Here is a 20713-nt window from a genome sequence, read left to right on the forward strand (position 1 = left end):
AGGGGGGGTCTCGCCTCACAGTTTGTGGGATCTTAGTTCCCTGACCAGGGATTGAACCCAGGCCCTTGGCAATGAAAGCACAGAGTCCTAACCACTGGACCACCAGGGAATTCCCTGGGCTGAATTTTTTAATATGGGTTCAGAGATTCCAAGCTCGGTGTGCTAACTCCAGCAGTTAGGAATGATTTTATCTCTTTCCTTAGTTAATTTGTTAAAATCTGGATTCAGGAGTGGTGTACAACAAATGAAGCTGCAATGCAAGAAATCCTATTGCATAATGCAGAGAAAGGAATCCAAAGACTTAAAGAGAGAGGAATGTTGAAGCGGATTTATCATGTACAATCCACTCACTCATCTCTAAATAATTCCCCCAAGAGGGTCTAGGGGAAAAGTCCTTCACTGAGGCGTTGAGAAATATACTGGTAAGAGCACAGCATGCTTGAAAAGGGCTGTGCTGATTTTTCTCTGCACTCAGGAATGAAGATGGACGGGCTGCTATGGAAATGGGCTTCCCGATTTCGATAGCAATGATGGATCCCAGCATGGAACAGCCAGGGGCAGCAGTTGACCACCAGAGGCAAGGTAGGTTTGGTTACCTTAAAAGGCAACCGGGCCAGCATAATAATCAGAATGGTCTGACCCACAGGAATCTTCGGCAGTAATTACCTGGTCATAGGATTCTAGTCCTAAAATAAGTAGGCAGTCTATTAAAGTCATCTTTTGTTTTTCTCTTATAAATGTGTCTATAAGAAATTCACTTCAAGTCAAGGATATAAAAGTAAAAGAATGAAAAAAGAAGATATATCATGAAATATCAATCAAGAGAAAGCAGAAGTGGCAATATAAATATCAGATAAAGTAGACTTCAGAGCAAAGAAAAATTGCCAGAGATAGAAAGAGACATTACGTAATGATGAAAAGTCAATTCACCAAGAAGATATAGCAGTCCTAATGTGTATGCACCAAACAACAGAGCTGTAAAATATGTGAAGTAAAAAAACCGATTGAACTGAAAGGAGAAATAGACAAATCCATAATTATAGTTGGAGACTTCAACACCCCTCTCTTATTAATTAATAGAACAACTAGACAGAAAATCAGCGAAGCTATAGAGGAACTCAAAAACAGCATCAACCAAGACCTCATTGTCATATATAAAACACTCCACCAAAAACAGCAGAATACACATTTTTTTCAAGTGCCCACTGGACATATACCAAGACAGGCCATATCCTGGGCCACAAAACAAACCTCAAAAAATTGAAAAGAATTGAAATAATAGAGAATGTTTTCTCTGACCACAATGGAATCAAACTAGAAATCAACAGCAGAAAGATAACAGGAAAATCTCCAAACACTTGGAAACTAAACAACACACTTCTAAGTAATCCATGGGTCAAAGAAGTCTCAAAGGAAACTTAAAAACACATTGAAGTGAATGAAAATTTTAAAAATGTAGGATACAGATGAAAAATTAAAATTAAATTAAAAGTGGTAGGATACAGATGAACCAGTGTTGAGAGAAATTTATACTCAGCCTCCATTTCGAGAACCTAGAAAAAGAACAGCAAAATAAACCCTTAGCAAGCAGAAAGAAGAACATAACAAGGAGAGCAGAAATTTTGAAAACAGTGACACCGAAAACAGAAAAGCAATGGAGAAAATCAGTGAAACAAAGAACTATTTCTTTGAAAACATGAATAAAATTACAAACTTCTAGCAAGACAGACAAATTAAAAAAGAAAGAAGAAACAAATTGCCAACATCGACAATGAAATGGGATTTTTTTTTTGTACACAGAGACAAGATTATTCTAAAATTTATATGGAAAGGCAAAGAAACAAGAATAGCTAAAACAATTACATAAAAGTGGGAAAAATCAGTCTACATGATTTGAAGACATTATTATCACTACAGTAATCAAGATTGTGTGGTATCGGTGGAGGGACAGACACACAGATCAATGGAACACCATAGAGAACCCAGAAATAGATCTACACAAATATGCCCAAATTTTTGACAAAAGCATTAAAATAAATCAATAGAGAAAAAAATAGCCTTTTCAACAAGCAGTACTGGAGCAACTGGACAATTACAAACAAAAAACAACAACAACCGTCTTGACCCATGTCTTACACCTTATACAAAAATTAACTCAAAATTGATCACAAACTTAAGTGTAAGACATAAAACTATAAGGAAAAAAACATAGGAGAAAATATTTGAGATCCAGAGCTAGGCAGAGCTCATAGACTTGACGTCAACAGCATGCTCCATAAAAGGAAAAAATTGCTAAGTTGGACTTCGTCAAAATTAAAAGTGTTTACTCTGTGAAAGAAGCTGTTCAGAGGATGAAAAAACAGACTAGGAGAAAATATTTGCAAACCATACATCCTACAGGTACCACTGTCTATAACATATAAAGAGTTCTCAAAACTCAACAGTGAAAAATAAACAATCCACTTAGAAAACGGGTTAAAGACCAGAAGAAACAGTTCCCTGAAGAGGATATACAGATGGCAAATAAGCACATGAAAAGATGTTCAATGTCACTATTAGGGAAATGCAAATTAAAATCACAATAAGATATCACAGCACACCTATTAGAATGACTAAAATTTAAAAATGGACAACACCAAAAGCTGGAGCAGATGTGGAGAAACTGGAACACTCATACATTGCTGGTGGGAATGCAAAATGGCACAGCTGCTTTGCAATACAGTTTGGCAGTTCCTTAAAAATCTAAACACACGGGGGCTTCCCTGGTGGCGCAGTGGTTAAGAATCCGCCTGCCGGGCTTTCCTGGTGGCGCAGTGGTTGAGAGTCCGCCTGCCGATGCAGGGGACACGGGTTTGCGCCCCGGTCCGGGAAGATCCCACATGCCGCGGAGCGGCTGGGCGCGTGAGCCATGGCCGCTGAGCCTGCACATCCGGAGCCTGTGCTCTGCAACGGGAGAGGCCACAATAGTGAGAGGCCTGCGTAACGCAAAAAAAAAAAAAAAAAAGAATCCGCCTGCCAATGCAGGGGACACGGGTTCGAGCCCTGGTCCGGGAAGATCCCACATGCCATGGAGCATCTAAGCCCGTGGGCCACAACTACTGAGCCTGCACGCCACAACTACTGAAGCCCACGCACCTAGAGCCCGTGCTCTGCAACAAGACAAGCCACCACAATGAGAAGTCTGCACCGCAACAAAGAGTAGCTTCCACTCGCCACAACTAGAGAAAGCCCGCACGCAGCAATGAAGACCCAGCAGCCAAAAATAAATAAATAAAATAAATTAATTTTTTAAAAAATCTAAACATACAACCCAGCATTTGCACTCTTGGGCATTTATTCTAGAGAAATAAAAACTTTATCTTCATACAAGAACCTGTACAGGAAAACCAACAACAAAGAATAAATTTAAGGGCTTCCCTGGTGGCGCAGTGGTTGAGAATCCACCTGCCAATGCAGGGGACACGAGTTCGAGCTCTGGTCCGGGAAGATCCCACATGCCACGGAGCAACTAAGCCCGTGTGCCACAACTACTGAGCCTGTACTCTAGAGCCTGCGAGCCACAATTACTGAGCCCATGTGCCACAGCTACTGAAGCCTGCGTGCCTAGAGCCCGTGCTCCACAACTGGAGAAGCTACTGCAATGAGAAGACTGCGCACTGCAACGAAGAGTAGCCCCTGCTCGCTGCAGCTAGAGAAAGCCCACTCACAGCAACAAAGACCCAACACAGCCAAAAATAAATAAATAAATTTATTTAAAAAATAAACTTAAAATAGCTAAAAACTAGAAGAAATACTGATGTCCTTCAACAGGTAAATGGTTAAATTGGGGTACCACATCCATGCGGTAGAATACTTCTCAGCTACATATGAAATAGCCCAGATGAATCTCCAGGGAATTATGCTAAGAAAAGCCAATCCCAAAAGGTCACATATTGTATGATTCCATTTCTATTCCATTCCTTTTTGTTTGTTTGTTTAATATTTATTTATTTGGCTGTGCTGAGTCTTTGTTGCAGCATGCAGAATCTAGTTCCCTGACCAGGGCTAGAACCCAGGCCCCCTCCATTGGCAGCACGGAGTCTTAACCACTGGACCACCAGGCAAGTCCCTCCTGAAATGACAAAGTTATAGAAATGGAGAACAGCTTAGTAACTGCGGGGGATGGGATGGGGGGCGGGGGGGCGGTGGTTAAGGGGGAAATGGGGCCAGAGGGAAGTGTGCGTGGCCATACAAAGACGACACTAGAGATCCTTGTGGTGATGGAAATGTCCTGTCTCTTTACTTTATCAATGTCAAAATCTTGTCTGTGACATAGTACTATAGTACTATAGTTTGGTAAGATGCTACCCTTGGGGGAAACTGGGTAAAGGGTACATGGGATTTCTCTGTGTTATTTCTGACAACTGCACGTGTGTACAATTACCTCAAAGTAAAAAGTTTAATTTTTTTAAAAATGGATATGTAAAATGTTTCGCATTTATTTTCTCCCCACAAAAAATTAAGGTTGCTTTTTAATATTCAATCCTTACGCTAAACATTTACGCGCGTTCAGCGCGCGCGCGCGAATACACACACACACACACACACACACACACACACGAGATTTTTTTCCCTTTGAGTGTTATGTGTTACGATAGGAAAGTTCTCCTCCTTCTTATCTTAGGAGACTGAGGGTTGGTTGCAGGTGCCACAGGACTCGCCCTGGGACTTGCTCCCAGGAGCCCCAGGACAAACTGGAAACCAGGAGACTCTCCCAGCTGGGGGGTGCTGGGGAAGCGGCGGCAGGAGGCGCGGCGACCCTGCCCCAGGTGCGAACCCAGCCTCGGCGGGGCCACGGGACAGGCGGCACTGCCCTGAGCTTTCGGGGCTGCAGACACCCAGGCGCCCCCCGCTGACTCCACTGGGGACGGGGGACGCGAGGGGGGCGGGAGAGGCAGACCCGAGGGTGTGGGGACTGAGCGAGAGAAAGGAGGGCGCGGGCCGGAATGCGACTTCCCCACGCGGTTTGCTTGGGACACGACCCGAGACGGCGGGCGGCGCAGAGCCGGGAAGCAGCTCTCTCAGCTCCAGAGAGTCCTTTAGGGCGAATTTTTGAGAGTTAGGGTCCCGCTTCCCACCCCTCGCCGCCCGTCCGCACGCCCCTCGCTCCCCGCGGTCCCGGGCTCTGGCGCCACCTCTCCATCTCTCTCGGCATCCCCATCCGTTCCCACCAGGCCTGTGGCTTTAAGGGGAATCCCCCCCCAGACACAAAGCTTCTTTTTGCCCCTCAGCCCCGCCCACGAGGACTGCGGCCTTGGAGGAGGCCTTGGATGTGGTCTGGTTTGAGCAGGGCCAGCGGGTGCCAGGGCAGCGTGTTGGCCAGGTGCCCGCTGACGGAGATCGGGAGGAAAGACCGCTCCGGACCCAGGTTAGCCCTCCAGCTGGGCTGCCCAGCCACAAACCCCAGGAGAACCACTCACTCGCTGGGTGACCCTGGGCAGGTTCCTTATGTCAATGCCTTAGTTTCCTTGTTCCTAAAATAGGGCTAAGGGTAGTGCATGCTTCTTGGGGTTGTGGTGGGAATAAATGAATCAACAGGTGTAAAGCTTGTAGGACCCTGCCCAGCCCATAGTAAGCGTTATGTAAGGCTTGATATTATTACAGGTAGTTGAGCACCAGAATTCCCATGTCCTCTTCTCAGGTTCCATAATTGCCCCTGCCCTTTCCCTCTCTGGAAGGCCTGTCACAATCTGCTTATGCCTACTGTCACCAGGAATGAGAAGGGTGGTGCACAGATGCCCTCACACACACCCCCAGTCAGTCCCCTCACCCCGGCCCAGGTCCCTCTCCCCTCTCCCCACCCTAGGGAAAGCCTCAGCTCTCCTTGGGGAAGGGGGATAAGTAGGGAGATTTTCGAGCCCCACCTGGTCTGGGTCACGGACCAGAGTGTGAAAAGCTGGGAGGCTCTAAAATCTGAATCCTTGTCCCAACCAAATTACCTCCATGACCTTGAGTCAGCCACCCTCTGGGCCTGATTTTTTTTCCCGAGTGGAATAAAGATATTGCTTTTTTGAATACACATTTATTAGGTAGACAGTGGCCTGGCCTGGCTTGCCCTAACAACTTTAAAGGTTGTTGTGAGGATTACCTGAAATGATACAGGTGGAAGCGAGTCATGAAGTTCCATAGAGCTCCACACATTCTACAGTCCTGGAATTATAGGAGGCCGGCCAGGTCACACAATGCCTGACTTCCCGCTCCTCCCACCTCCCAGCCGTGTCAGCTCCAGGAGATTAGGGATTTTGATCTGCTTTGTCCTCAGAAATGACCCCAGCCACCTAGTGCAGTGCACATAATAGGTGGCCAATAAATGTTTGAATGAATGAATGTTCAAACTTGGCCTCTCAGGGTAGGAATCTTCTTTGTAGCCCTCCTGACATCTGGCTTCAGTGTGAAGACTTTAAGATAGCCTATAAGTATCTGGAAAAAAAAATTATATATATATATATAACTGAATCACTTTGCTGTATACCTGAAACTAACACAATATTGTAAATCAACTATACTTGAATTAAAAAAATTTTTTTAAAGATAGCCTGTAAGTGACATTAAGATAGTGCCCCCATTGCGCACTCTGATTACTAAAACATTATTTCTACTTATACTGGGCTGAAATCTACCTCCTTCCAACTTTCTAGACACAGCTCTGCCCGCTGGAGTTACACAGAACTCCCTCCTCCGTGAGATTTTATGTGAGTGATTATTATTCTCTTAACCTGTGTAGAGGGAGCCCCAAGCACTGTGTACAGATTTAGCTCCACTGCTGGCCTCAGCCCCACCTGCCTGGGGCTGAGCTGGGGAAGCACTGTTCTACAAAAGAACAACTCAAGGAATTTGAATGAATGGATGAATGAATGAATGGTTTTAGTTATCCTCAGGTCTTGGGAAGCTGTTTCTCCCAAAGGCCCTGATCAGAACATGATGAAGTGGCTGGTGCTGCAACAGGAGGGATTTAGGGTAAGCTTCTAGGGATTCTCAGGCGTTGCAATGCCCTGGGTCTATAGCACACAGAGCTCTCCCCCACCCCACCCCAAGCAGCAGGGTTGAGTGGGTGCCTGCCAAATTAACTGACCTTTCTCCACCACCCAACCCGTCAGGATCTGAAGACATTCATTTACACTGTTGAACTTCCTCCGGGCCTTTCCCACACATACCTGTGTTAGCGTCCTGCTTTGTGTCCCCAGCTAGAGCTAATGATTTATACTCAAGGCCAGATGAAAGGGCTGGGAGGCCAGGGGAAAGGGAGGGAAGCAGGGAGAGGCTTTGAAGCCTCCTAGGTTTGGGGAATGAATTACAGTCCCTTGTGGCCCATGTCCTACACCCCAAGTTAGTTCCCTTGGCCAGACATATCGCTCCTTTCCCTCTTCTTCCAAAAGCCACTACAGTCTCTTCCAGGAAACCTTCCTCACTCTTCTCTATCCCCATCACCCTGCCCTACCCTGACTAATGTCTAAACGTCTCTATCCCCATCACCTTGCCCTACCCTCACTAACGTCTAAAGCAGTATTTTTCAAATGGAAGGGTATGAGCAGAAGAGTTGACTAACCAGCATATAAATATATATATTTTTTTAATTAATTAATTTATTATTTTTGGCTGTGTTGGGTCTTCATTGCTGCACGCGGGGCTTTCTCTACTTGCAGCGAGTAGGGTCTACTCTTTCTCTAGTTGCGGCGAGCAGGGTCTGCTCTTCCTTGCAGTACGTGGGCTTCTCATTGCAGTGGCTTCTCTTGCTGCAGAGCAGGGGATCTAGACGCGCGGGCTTCAGTAGTTGTGGCTCGCGGGCTCTAGAGCGCAAGCTCAGTAGTTGTAGCGCACAGGCTTCGTTGCTCCGCAGCATGTGGGATCTTCCCGGACCAGGGCTCGAACCCGTGTCCCCTGCAGAATCCCCAGGCGGATTCTTAACCACTGCGCCACCAGGGAAGTCTAAATATATTTTTTAAATAAAATTAATAGAATAGGTTAAAAAACTAAATCAGAGTGCATCCCATGTGGTAAGGGTGAATACTGTTATACCGTTTCATGAAACTCTTGATGTATACGTGGAGAGAGACAGAGGGAGAGATCTGTTATATATATTACTGTGGATTTTAATCAAAAAAGTTTAAAAGCCACAGCCTAGAGCAGTTGGTTCTGTCATTTTGATGACATATATCTGGGTCTGAATATATGACCCATCTGCCTTACCCATTCCTCTTCCTCCTTCTGCCTCTAGACAGTACCCAAGAGAACTTTCTGCAGTAACGGAAGTATACTATATCTGTGTTGTCCAATATTGTAGCCACTAACCACACGGGGCTACTGAACACTTGAAATATAGCTAATGTGACTGAGGAAATTATATTTTTTATTATATTTAATTCCATTAATTTAAATTTATTTATTTTTTTGTTTTGTTTTTTAAACAATCTGGAGTTCAGTAATTTTAGAATTTATTTATTTTTGGCTGCGTTGGGTCTTCATTGCTGTGCGCAGGCTTTCTCTAGTTGCGGCGAGCGGGGTCTACTCTTCGTTGTGGTACACGGGCTTCTCATTGCAGTGGCTTCTCCGGTTGCGGAGCACGGGCTCTAGGCACGCGGGCTTCAATGGTTGCAGCATGCGGGCTCAGTAGTTGTGGCTCACCGGCTCTAGAGCGCAGGCTCAGTAGTCGTGGCGCACGGGCTTAGTTGCTCCACAGCATATGGGATCTTCCCAGACCAGGGCTCGAACCCATGTCCCCTGAACTGGCAGGCGGATTCTTAACCACTGCACCACCAAGGAAGTCCAGCTGATCTCTGAGCTTCTCCAGGCAGTTGTGGAGGATAAACAATTTTATTCTTCTCCCATTTTCGAGATATCTCAAGAGAAGCACTTGTGTGGATATGTGATTGGAGTAAAATGCTGTGAGATGAAAGAGCCCCAAGGCCAGCTTCCCCCTCAGATTCTGCATCCATAACACACCCAAATGACGCAGTATTGCCCTCTCACTACCTTTTGAATGAATGAGTGAATGAATGAACAAATAAATGAGTGAATAACCTACCAAGATGGGACTCTACAGGCAGAACACTCAAGGGAAGGAGTAATAAGGAGAGTACGGGGATCTTTTAAGCTGTTAACAGTCATCTTTCTCCCTTTGTAGCTCCTCTTTGTACAAAGAAATAGAACCCAGTGGGAGAATAGTTGAACTTCCTCAGTCTGTGGCCCCACTTCACAGCCACAGACTCTCAGGAAACCTCAAGGGCTTTCCAACAGGCCCCAACCTAAGCCATCCTAGCCAGAGGAAAATCCTGTATGTTACAAAAGCTATAGAGTGAATATTAAAGCATGGGGAATGAATACTAAGCTCATGTAAGGTAGTTGCTACCATTTTTTTTAAATTTCCAGGTACAGAAATTACACAGCCTCCCTGAGTCACTTAAACAGCCTTTGTAATAGGAAGTGCTAAAACTATAAATCTTGCTGTCATTTAGGAATGCTCAGTGCAAATGTTTATAGGCCCCAGGCACCATTTTCCACCTCTCCTTTGAAGGGCTTTGCAGTTCTCCCCTGGGGTCAATCCTGCATTCCACACGTGTTCAAGGGAGGGGCAGTTTCCTACTTTGGGGATAGCTTGAACCCAGGTGGAGACCTTAGCCCTAACTGATTCAAAACAAGAAAGCGTTCAAATAAAAATTCAAGCAACGAAGTATGAGACAAGGATTCAAGAACGGTCATGAGCTAAATTCAGAGCCAAGGAATGGCAGGGCAGTAAACACTACAGGAGTTCAGAGGAAAGACGGTGATCATGATTCATGCACAAGTGGAATCCAAGGGATGCTAGGGCTTGTGCACTGGGAGAAGTGTGCATTCCAGCTGAGAGAACAATGAGAACACGGCCCCCAAGGTCAACTGAGTGCCTAGCACATAGTAGGTATTCAATAAATACATGTTCATAGTGTCCCAGAGAATCTGAGTCTGCTCTTGGCTGTAGCAATGGCAAGAGAGCATGGGCGGGCAAATGCCAGGTCTCAGGCAGTCAGTCCATCACCAGGGAGATAACCTCGGACTGGCAGAAGCAGCAGCAACATACAGTGGGGCTGAGCTAAGCCAAAAGCACCGACAAAGAGGTCTTTTCCCTGCAGCTACTATCTAGGATGCCAGCCCCCTAGCCGCCCCAAGACCTTGGGCCTAAATAAGGAGGTGACATCCTCCCTGTCGAACCTGGCTCTGCCCATCCAGGGTCTCAAAGGCCTGCTGCCCACCTTAGCACTGCTTTGAGTCTGTCTGGCACCAGGCCCAGCCACGCTCTGCTCTGCAGAGCTCTCAGATCCTTGGGTTGGCAGGGCTAAGGGTGGCTGGACTGTGACAGCCCTGGTCAAAGCAAAGCCTTGCTGGGATTCCCTGGAGCTGTGTCTCACGTGCCACCCACTTCCAGGCCTCTCTCACCCCTCCCCAGCCCTCCCCAGCAAGTTCTCTGGTTTGTTCAAGCTCCCACTAAGTAATGTACAATGATCCTCAAAAGACAATAACAAACCCTTATCTAACAATTTCGAACTCCAGAAAGCTCTGAAGACCAGAAGTTTTTTTTTAGTTCCCCAGCCAGGGACCAGGGATTGAAACTGCGCCCCCCTGCAGTGGAAGCGTGGAATCTTAACCACTGGACCCAGAAGTTTTTTGTAATTCACTCACCTGCAAAACCTAACCTAGAAACATCAAAGTTTTATATATTCCGCCTAGGAGGAATGTTTCTGCGTCTCACTGCATAAATAGTAAAGTATGTGATTCCATGATTCCAGACGCCACCTCAAACCTCACTGGGGTTTTCCTTATACATTATATGCACTACATTTCCTTTCTAAAATCTAAAAGATTCTGAATCCCAAGGGTCATCTGGACCTCAGGATTGGGTTTCAGGGGTTGTGGACTTGCAGCATCAGCCCAGGCTTAAATTTAGAGCAAACAGATTCCAAGCTTGAACGCCTGCTCCTTAGAGCTGGTTGCGGAAGGGATCCCAGGAAGACAAGACAGGGTGGGGGGACGTGGACAGCTCAGGCAGTAACTATTTCCCAAATGGGACACAAGTGCAATGTTCCCATGCTTTAACAATCACGCAGCAGCCCAGGGGCATACCTGCTGCCCAGCAGCCATGGCTTCACCCTTTCCAGCGGTCAGACCTTGAGCAACACACTCATTTCCTCACGTGGGTTTCTTCATCATTTAAAGGAACCCACCTTGGAGGAGCACCGGGTGGGGATGAAAGTAAATGAAACGCATAGCACACTGAAGGAACTCAGTGGGCATGGGCTACCTCGACTGTTCCTTCACCCAGTGAAGTCTTCCTTGACAGCCCTGTACTGCGAAGCCCCTGTGGGCAAGACAACGTATAAGTTACAGGGTGAGCTCAAGGAGAGATAGAATGTGCACACCTAAGAGTGAAATTGGACTGAGGAGATCAACGTAAGATCTCAAGGGAGAGGAGAGTTTGGCCTGGAGAAAAGGAAGCTTGGGAGGCAAGAAAGGCTTGCCTCCTGGTATCAGGAGACCTGGGTTGGGTCAGGCTGACTCATTATGCAACTCTAACGTAGCTCTTTCCTCTCTGGGCCATTTGCCTCACTGACAAAATGTACATCTAGCCTTCAGTCTCCTCTGAGTTCCCTTCTACTTTCTGTGATGCCAAGTATCTGAAGGCCTGTCACTTAAGAGAAGAGAAATTAGAGCTGGTCTTTGTAACTCCCAGGGGAGCAAAGTGAAGGACTTGGTAAGGGGCTCTCCCACAATCAGGATGCCCAATGAGGATGCAGGATGTGCATCCTTACCCCAGTGAGGCAGCCTGGGGACTGGGCATTGGGCAGGGAGTCAGAGAAGGGGGCCATGGCATGAAGAAAGGCAAGTGGCCTGCCCTGGGACAAGGAGAGGGAGGAATGAAAACCCAAGGGTCTGGGATCCCAGCATGCTTGCTGAAAGTTCTCTCCCTTCCTATAATAGCAGCTGCAAACAGCCCAGGCTCAGATTCCCAGAGACACCCTGGAAGGCAGTCCAAGAGCCCAGCCAATGCCCCCACAAAACAATCCTGGAGAGATCATTGCCTCCATTCCCTGTCTTGGGGAGACATTCTCCTAGACCCAGGATCTGCATTCCAGTGAACAATTCTCTTCCCAGGTCTTGACTTCTGGGGGTTGGTAAGGCCTGGGTCTGGGGGTCACGAGAGAGAAAGGAGACAATCTGGGGAGCCTCTGTGACTGGACTGAGCCTCTGGGATGTGCTCCTGGACCCAGTGAGCTTGCTCCAAACCATCCCCTTGCTCTTGAATTTCTTCCCTCCGCTTGCTTCTCCATTCCCCACTCCCACCCGCCACCCCACCACTGAGGTCAGAGCCTGCAGAAGCCAGGTGGCACCAGTGAACTGAACCCTTCCCTGAATGGTGCCAGGTCATCTGGTCCAGAAGAGTTCACCCTGTCCTGTGTCACCCGAGAGGCAGGGACACTCCATTGTGGACAGAACCACTGGCCAAGTGTGGACCCAAGGGCTGGAGAATCCCTGGATTGGGAGATGGGGGGACGTGTGTCTCCTGGCTCCCTCAGTCCCACACATCCTGGATCTCTGCTCTAAACATTCGTGAGCCCGCTGCGACAGTGGCAACAGCAAAGGGTAAGAAGCGGGGGAGATAAGAGACCATGGGACCCTTACCTCTCTACCCTGGACAACAGTCCACACTTTGCTTCCAGAATTATCTGTAAATCCCCATCTGTCCCCTATCACCGCTCCCTCCCCCGACAAACACCTTCATTGTTGAAAGTATAAAATCCCACCTCCTTATTCTTGCATTCCATCTCACCTATCACCCCGTATTTGTCTCCCTACTTAACTCTCCAGTCTCCTCCTTCTCCCAACTCTTTGCTCCCTAACATTGTTTCCTCAGCTGCCTCCTGCCCACGCCTCTATAATCCCCCCTACTCTTCTGTTTCCTACTTCCCACACTTCCCTCAAGGCTCAGCACTAATGACACCTCCTCCCTGAAGCCTTCCCCATAGCCCTGGCACCAGATCCTGGCGCCCTCTCATTAGGACGACTCATCGAGATTGTTCTTTTAGTACTTGGTGTGCCTGGTCCCATATGTTGGCTGGAATTGATTATTTGAACGAAAGGTGTATTGATCCAATGATGGCACCTGTTCTACCATCCTGGAAGAGAGAGGATAGAGAAGCCCATAGCAGGGGTCATTGACCCCCCAAGCCCAAACCCAAGAGATGTTCATATTATGATTAAAGTGAGATGTCCCCCTCCAGGTTCAGAAGCACAGGCCCTGTATAAGATGAGGAAGCCGTAAGGGATGAAAAGAGACCCAGAAGATGGAGGCAAGAGCTGAAGTAGGGGGCATGGAAAGCACTAGGGACGCAAAGATTCACTCCCCCCAGGGAAGAGGATAAATTGCAGGGACTAAAGGGGGCAGAAACTAGTTCCTGGGAAAGAATGTGTTATTCATCCTAGAAGAAAGAAAATGGAAGCTTCCTGGAGGGGAGGGGGTGCTGATCTTATCTGACGTTTACATTCCAGAGGGCCCCTGCTGCTTCTTCTCATCTTAATTAGAAAATACCTGAGGATCCCCGCTAAGTGCTGGGAGAGAGGAATTCAGGCGCCTCCCCTGGCCCCCACCCCAGTCCTGCTCCCTTCACCTCTGACCTCCAGGCTTGCTGTGTGGATTTCTGTTTCTTCATCTACATTGGGCGGATCCTTTAAGCTAGATTCCTTGAGAGATAATATGAGAGGGTCTGTAAACTGTCAGGACTCCACTCCTGCAGAAAAAAAAAAAAAAAATCAATGCCATCATCAACATCGCCCTTCCCCACTACCGTGGTATGGGGTGCTGACACTTCACCCATTCATTTATCTGGCCGTCCATTCAAAGTCATTTATTAGGGCCTCCTATATAGGTGCCAGACACAATGCTGGGATACAGACAGTTAGTCTCTGTCATCGATAATGTATGATAAAACCTATAATCCAGCTATAAACATGCTGTGAGTGGGTGGAGACAACGTTTGTCTTCCAGATGTCCCAGAAGCAGTGACATCTGAGCTGGTCTTTGAAGGACCCATACAAGGTGGCAAGGCGGTGGTAAGGCTCAGAAGTGCATTGCAGGCAGCAGGAATAGCATAAGCCAAGGCCTGGACCCCATCCCTTCCCGCACGTCATCAGCTGACCTTCCTCTCTCCTCCGTCAGATTTCTTTCTCACTCTGCTAGGTCCTCCCATTGGCATTCAAATACTGCTGTCCACCTCAAGACAAGCTCCCTGGACCGCTGCCCCAGCAGCTCCTTCCCCAGCTCTCTGCTCCTTTCCACAGGCTCTCCCCTCCCTTGCCCCGTTCATTCCTCAGCCCACTCCAGGCTGGCCAGGGCTCCCATTGCCCCATGGCAGCTGCACTAGCCTAGGTTCCCAGAGACACCACATTGTTAAAATCAGTTGACACTTGACATTCCTTCTATTCCTTGACCTCTCAGCTTTCAGCAGCTGGATATGAACACTCCCTCCTTCTTGCAACACTCTCCTTCCCTCTTCTCCTTGACACCTCACTCCAGGTTTTCCTCCAGATGTAGCTCCTCAGCCTCTTTCCTCAGCTCACCCCCTTTATCTGCTCTATAAATGTTGACATTCCTCTGCTTTTATTCCGTGTACTATTTCCTTGAGTAATCTCACCCATTGCCATGGCTTTAACTCCATCTTCTGTAGATCAAAGTCTCCCAATTTTAGATGTCCAACTCAGATCTTCCTTCCGAGCTCCTGATTAGTCTATGGAACTTTCTACCTGATGCTTCCTTTGGTTTTTGTAATTTTTTTTGTTGCTGTTGTTTGTTTTTGTTTTTGGCCATACCGCGAGGCATGCGGGATCTTCTCTGACCAGGGATTGAACCCATGCCCCCTGCACTGGAAGCATGGAGCCTTAACCCCTGGACCACCGTGGAAGTTCCTGATGCCTCCTTTTAGATGTCTCTTAGGCATCTCAGATTTAACCTGTTTAAAACTGAAAACTGAACTATTGATCTTAACCGCCACCGGTTCCTTCTTAATTATTGCTCATCTTAGTAAATGACACTCCATCCATCCAATTGCTCACACCTGAAACCTGGGAATCATATTCAACCTTTCCTTCTCTCTTACCCCATCCCTCTGCAGCTAATGAATTACTAAGTCTACTTCCAAAATAAATCCAAACCTGTCCCCTTCTCTTCATCTACACATGGTGTCCAGGCTGCAGCCATCTCTCCTCTGTACTACAATATCTCCCTAACAGTAGGCCTTCTCGTGGCTGCCTATGACCCCTTAGCTTTCCTCCACACACCATCCAGTGTGGTCTTCTTTAAAAATAACTCTCATCATATCCGTCACCTACTTGGAATCCTTCAATGGTCTCAGAAACATGCAAACTACATGGTCAGTCCCCTCTTTCCAGCCCCATCTTTTCCAGTCTCCTCCATGTTCACCAGCCTTCAGCGACACTGGGCTTCACCCGGTTCTTCTAACCAGGCACACATTTCCAGCCCAAGGACCTGGGAGTGTGGTCCTGTCTGCCAGTCACACCCCCACCTACGCACACACGTTGTCCCTCACTTACCTCCCTCCTACCTCATGCTCAAAAGATCTCTCAGGCTCTGGTTTCCTCCCCAGGCTCTGGCTAAATGGTCTGGCACCCAGAAGGCACTCAGTGGACATGGGGAAGGAAGGGAAGATACAGGGAGGGAAGGAAGAGGCATGGTGGGTGAGTGAGGCTCACAGCAAAGAGTAGTAGTGTATGTGGGAGCAGGGGAGGGCTGAGGGCAGTGTTTAGACAGGTCCTTTGAACTGCCTTTGAGCATTTAGTTTCTTTTCTTTTCTTTCTTTTTTTATAAATTTATTTATTTTTTATTTTTGACTGTGCTGGGTCTTCATTGCTGCACGCGGGCTTTCCCTAGTTGCAGGGAGCAGGGGCCACTCTTTGTTGCAGTGCGCACGCTTCTCATTGCGGTGGCTTCTCTTGTTGCGGAGCACGGGCTGTAGGCACGCGGGCTTCAGTAGTTGTGGCTCACGGGCTCTAGAGCGCAGGCTCAGTAGTTGTGGCGCCTGGGCTTAGTTGCTCTGCAGCATGTAGGATCTTCCCAGACCAGGGCTTGAACCCATGTCCCCTGCATTGGCAGGCGGACTCTCAACCACTGCACTACCAGGGAAGTCCGAGCATTTAGTTTCAAATCTGCACCTGTTTGAGTTATTCTGATTTTCCCCTGGCACTTCACTGTTACAATGATCCGTTTTATCAAATGGCAGCTGATGGCATTGTACACCGGGGGCTCCAGCAGGCCCTCCGGAAGCTGCCCCCTGGTGGCCTTCCAGGAGCAGACGGCTGTTCCCGCCTAACCCGGGACGACCGTGCTGTGCTCTGATTCTCTGCCTTATAGCACCACCATCTGGCCAAAGCTGTTGATAGTAGGTTTCTCCGCCCGCATTCACCTCCAATTTCTTTTCAACCTTCCCACTGGGCAGAGCTTATAGAATCATGGCCTCTTGGAGTGTAAACGACCTCAGTGGACGAAGTCCCATCCAGAGTTCATCTATGCTTGAAGTTCATTCTGGAGGGCCATGCTAGAGGTGACGACAGAGTGGCAAATGACCATAGTCCAGCAGTCAAGGAACTGGCAATATGCATGGCAGGTGTGAGGCCCTGATATCTCCTTTGTGCCTAAGCTATCCCAGGTTTCCTGGTCCTGCCTTCCATCTGCCCCCCTCCCCGCCCCCCCCCGACACACACACACACACACACACACAAACACCTCTCACCCTCCTTCACCCTGGGTGGAAAGTCATCAGCCTCCTACGAGGTTCTCTTCCGGATTACCTCAGTCCTATTAACCTATTAACACAATCTTTGACCCTGTCCACTTGACTCTCACCACACTTTAACAAATAATTGTGGGGACTTCCCCGGAGGCCCAGTGACTAAGACTCTGTGCTTCCAATGAGGGGGCCCGGGTTTGATCCCTGGTCAGGGAACTAGATCCCACATGCCACAACTATAAAAAGATACTGCATGCCTCAAAAAAGATCCTGAGTGCTGGCAACTAAGACCTGGCGCAGCCGAAGAAATAAATAAATGTTTTTAAATAAATAAATAAATGTGGGTTTTCCTTACTACCTAAGCAAGATGTGTTCACTGTAGAAAATTAGAAAACACAGATGAGCAGAAATAAGAAAAATGTTAAACCGCCAGAATACCTCCACCTAGCCATTGTTAATTATAACTATTGTTAATACCTTGATGTGTAGCCTTCAAGGTCTTTTGTTTTTGTTTCACAAAAGTGAGATTGGATTGTACTCACTGTTTTGTAATCTCTGCTTTACACATCATATAGATAATGGGATTTTCTTTCCATGTCAAATAAATATTATTTTTAAGGATTGAATAATATCCCTTCAATGAATGGATACAGCATAATTTATTTAACCATTCCCCTAGTTTTGGATATTTACATTGCTTTTCGTTTTCTGCTATCACAAACTGAATTGCAACAAACATCTCTCTGGTCATTTAAAAACTAATTTTGCATTGTAAATGCTCCTGTGGGTGGCATGCTTACCCTGTTAAACTGTGAGGACCCCACAGATAGAAGAGCCCCGCACCTTTTTCCCTCATGCAGAGCCACACTTGCAGTCACTGCGGTCCATCCCCTTCTCTCCTCCTGTAAGCACAGGGGCCAGTAGACTCACTTCTCATCTAAATCCCACCTGCTTCTGGTCTCAACTTCTCCAGGGCTCCCTTGTTTCTTATTTTTCTTACCTAGGACATAAATCAGTACGCATCTATGAATTAGTTTAAAAGTAAGGTGGTATTTTTACCATGGCATAGTGGAAAGAGCTTTGAAATCAGCCCAGACCTCAGTCTGAATTGCTTGTTACTCATGGGTGTCACAGGGTGCCAGCCTATGCCACAGAAGGATATGTCTCAGAAAGGAAAACTGACAGTGAACGCCTCTAGGCAGGACACACCCTCCACAGTCTTCCACGGACTGCACAGTGCTGTGTGACTTACACCGCTTCACATATGTGCCTCTGAACCCTGCAGCATTTGAATTTGAGTTTGAGACCCAGGAAGATACTATCTCATTTGATCTTTAACAAGGACATTGTAAGGAGGGCAGGGCTGTGGGAGTAGTCTACTCTGAGTTAAGCAACAAGGGGGATCATTGTCAGCAGAGAATTTAAAAACAATAAAACTGACTAAAAGTCTGTTTTTATTATCTTCATGCGTAGACAATTCTTTTTTTTTTTTGGCCTCGCAGTGTGAGGCATGCGGGATCTTAGTTCCCCAACCAGGGATCAAGCCCGCGCCCCCTGCAGTGGAAGCGCAGATTGTTAACCACTGGACCGCCAGGGAACTCCCATGCATAGACAATTCTAAACAAGGTCAGTGAGGGAATTCCCTGACGGTCCAGTGTTAGGACTCGGCGCTCTCACTGCCGGCGCTCTGGGTTCCGTCCCTGGTCCAGGAACTAAGAACCTGCAAGCCTAGTGGCGTGGCCAAAAAATAAAAAATAAACAGGGTAAATGATAAAATATTCTATAAGGAAGTCTTTTGTTGGTCTAAGTGCTAAACAATTGCCGTGATGACTGTTGAGGTTTTTTTGGTTTGTTTTTTTTTTTTTTGCTGTACGCGGGCCTCTCACTGTTGTGGCCTCTCCCGTTGCGGAGCACAGGCTCCGGACGCGCAGGCTCAGCGGCCATGGCTCACGGGCCCAACCGCTCCGCGGCATGTGGGATCTTCCCGGACCGCGGCACGAACCCCTGTCCCCTGCATCGGCAGGCCGACTCTCAACCACTGTGCCACCAGGGAAGCCCGACTGTTAAGTTTTGATAATAAATGTGTAAGCTTCAAATGAACACACTTTCATTACTTATCTTTCAATGAACATAGTATTCTATATGCAGTGGATACCCAGTGTTTTCAACAATGATACCTGCTCATTTGGCGAAAAGTTTGTAACAGTTCAGAATTGTCCAAGCCCTTGCCCAGCCAGCCTTTGTGATAATACACCTTCCAGGGTTTAAATAGTAGATGGGAAATAGACAACGACCAGACACGGTGATTATAAAGAAATAGCCCTTGGCTAACTCCAACTCTGCCATTCTATGTGGACATTTCCAACTTTTACTTGTGTTTAAGATTAAAAATAATGACTGCAAACTGCAAGGTATATTTTTGCTTGGTAAGTGTAAACTTCAGGTCATACGTGAAATGTTACACTGAATTTGAATAATATCTTTTAAAATAATATTTTTAGGGCTTCCCTGGTGGCGCAGTGGTTGAGAGTCCGCCTGCCGATGCAGGGGACACGGGTTCATGCCCCGGACCGGGAAGATCCCACATGCCACAGAGCGGCTGGGCCCGTGAGCCATGGCCGCTGAGCCTGCGCATCCGAAGCCTGTGCTCCGCAACAGGAGAGGCCACAGCAGTGAGAGGCCCGCGTACCACAAAAATAATAATAATATTTTAAAATTACTAATTGTTCTTAAGCTAAAAAGTGAATCAAGAAAAGAATGATTCTTTCTAAAAATAATTTTGTCCTGTAGAGGAAGGAGTTTCCAGGTACACCACTAGAAAAAGACATAATTTCATTTTTTAGATGTATTTATTATTGGCTAATTAGAATTATTATGAACTAATAATTTATTTCTTGGTTAATTAGCATTGTTACTGAATTAATAACATTTGCCCTACGATTACTGTATCAGAGTTCTCCAGAGAAACAGAACCAATAGAATATATAGAGATATATATAAGACAAAATTTATTTATTTTGGGTTTTTTTTTGACCACACCACGCAGCATGCAGGATCTTACTTCCCCGACCAGGGATCGAACCCGGGCCAGCAGCAGTGAAATTGCAGAGTCCCAACAACTGGACAACCGGGGAATTGCCAAGATAAGACTTATAATAGAAATTGGCTCACGTGGTTATGGAGGCCAAGAAGTCCCACAATCTGCTGCCTGCAAGCTGGAGACCCAGGAAAGCCAGTAGCGTTATTCAGTCTGAGTCCAAAGGCTGAGAATTGGGGCCCAGTGGTATAACTCCTGGTCTGAATGCAAGCGCCCAGTGAAGCACCATTGTCTGAAGGCAGAAGATGGATGTCTCAGCTCAAGTAGAGAGAGCAAATTCACCCTTCCTTAGCGCCATTGTCCGAAGGCAGAAGGTGGATGTCTCAGCTCACGTAGAGAGAGCGAATTCACCCTTCCTTACACCTTTTTGTTCTTTTCAGGCCCTCAGCAGATTGGAAGATGCTCACCTAAATTGGTGAGGATGATCTCTTTCACTCAGTCTACTGATTCAAATGCTAATCTCTTCCGAAGACACCCTAACAGACTCACCCAGAAATAATGTTTTACTACTGATCTGGGCACATCGTAGCCCAGTCAAGTTCACATAAGCTCAATCATCACAATTACAAATTTGAATGGTAAAAAAGATATACAACGAAAAGTACGTCTTACCACATGATCCAGCAATTCCCCTCCTGGGTATATATCCAAAGAAAACGAAAACACTAATTCGAAAGATACATGCAACCCAGTGTTCATAGCAGCATTATTTACAATGGCCATGCTGTCCATCAACAAAAGAATGGATTGGAAACTCCCTGGCGGTCCAGCAGTTAGGACCCAGCGCTTTCACTGCCACGGGCCCGGGTTC

This window comes from Delphinapterus leucas, chromosome 11 (genome assembly GCF_059928025.1).
Source record: "Delphinapterus leucas isolate spDelLeu-1000000601 "Yukka" chromosome 11, BTC_Dleu_Yukka2, whole genome shotgun sequence".
NCBI lineage: Eukaryota > Metazoa > Chordata > Mammalia > Artiodactyla > Monodontidae > Delphinapterus > Delphinapterus leucas.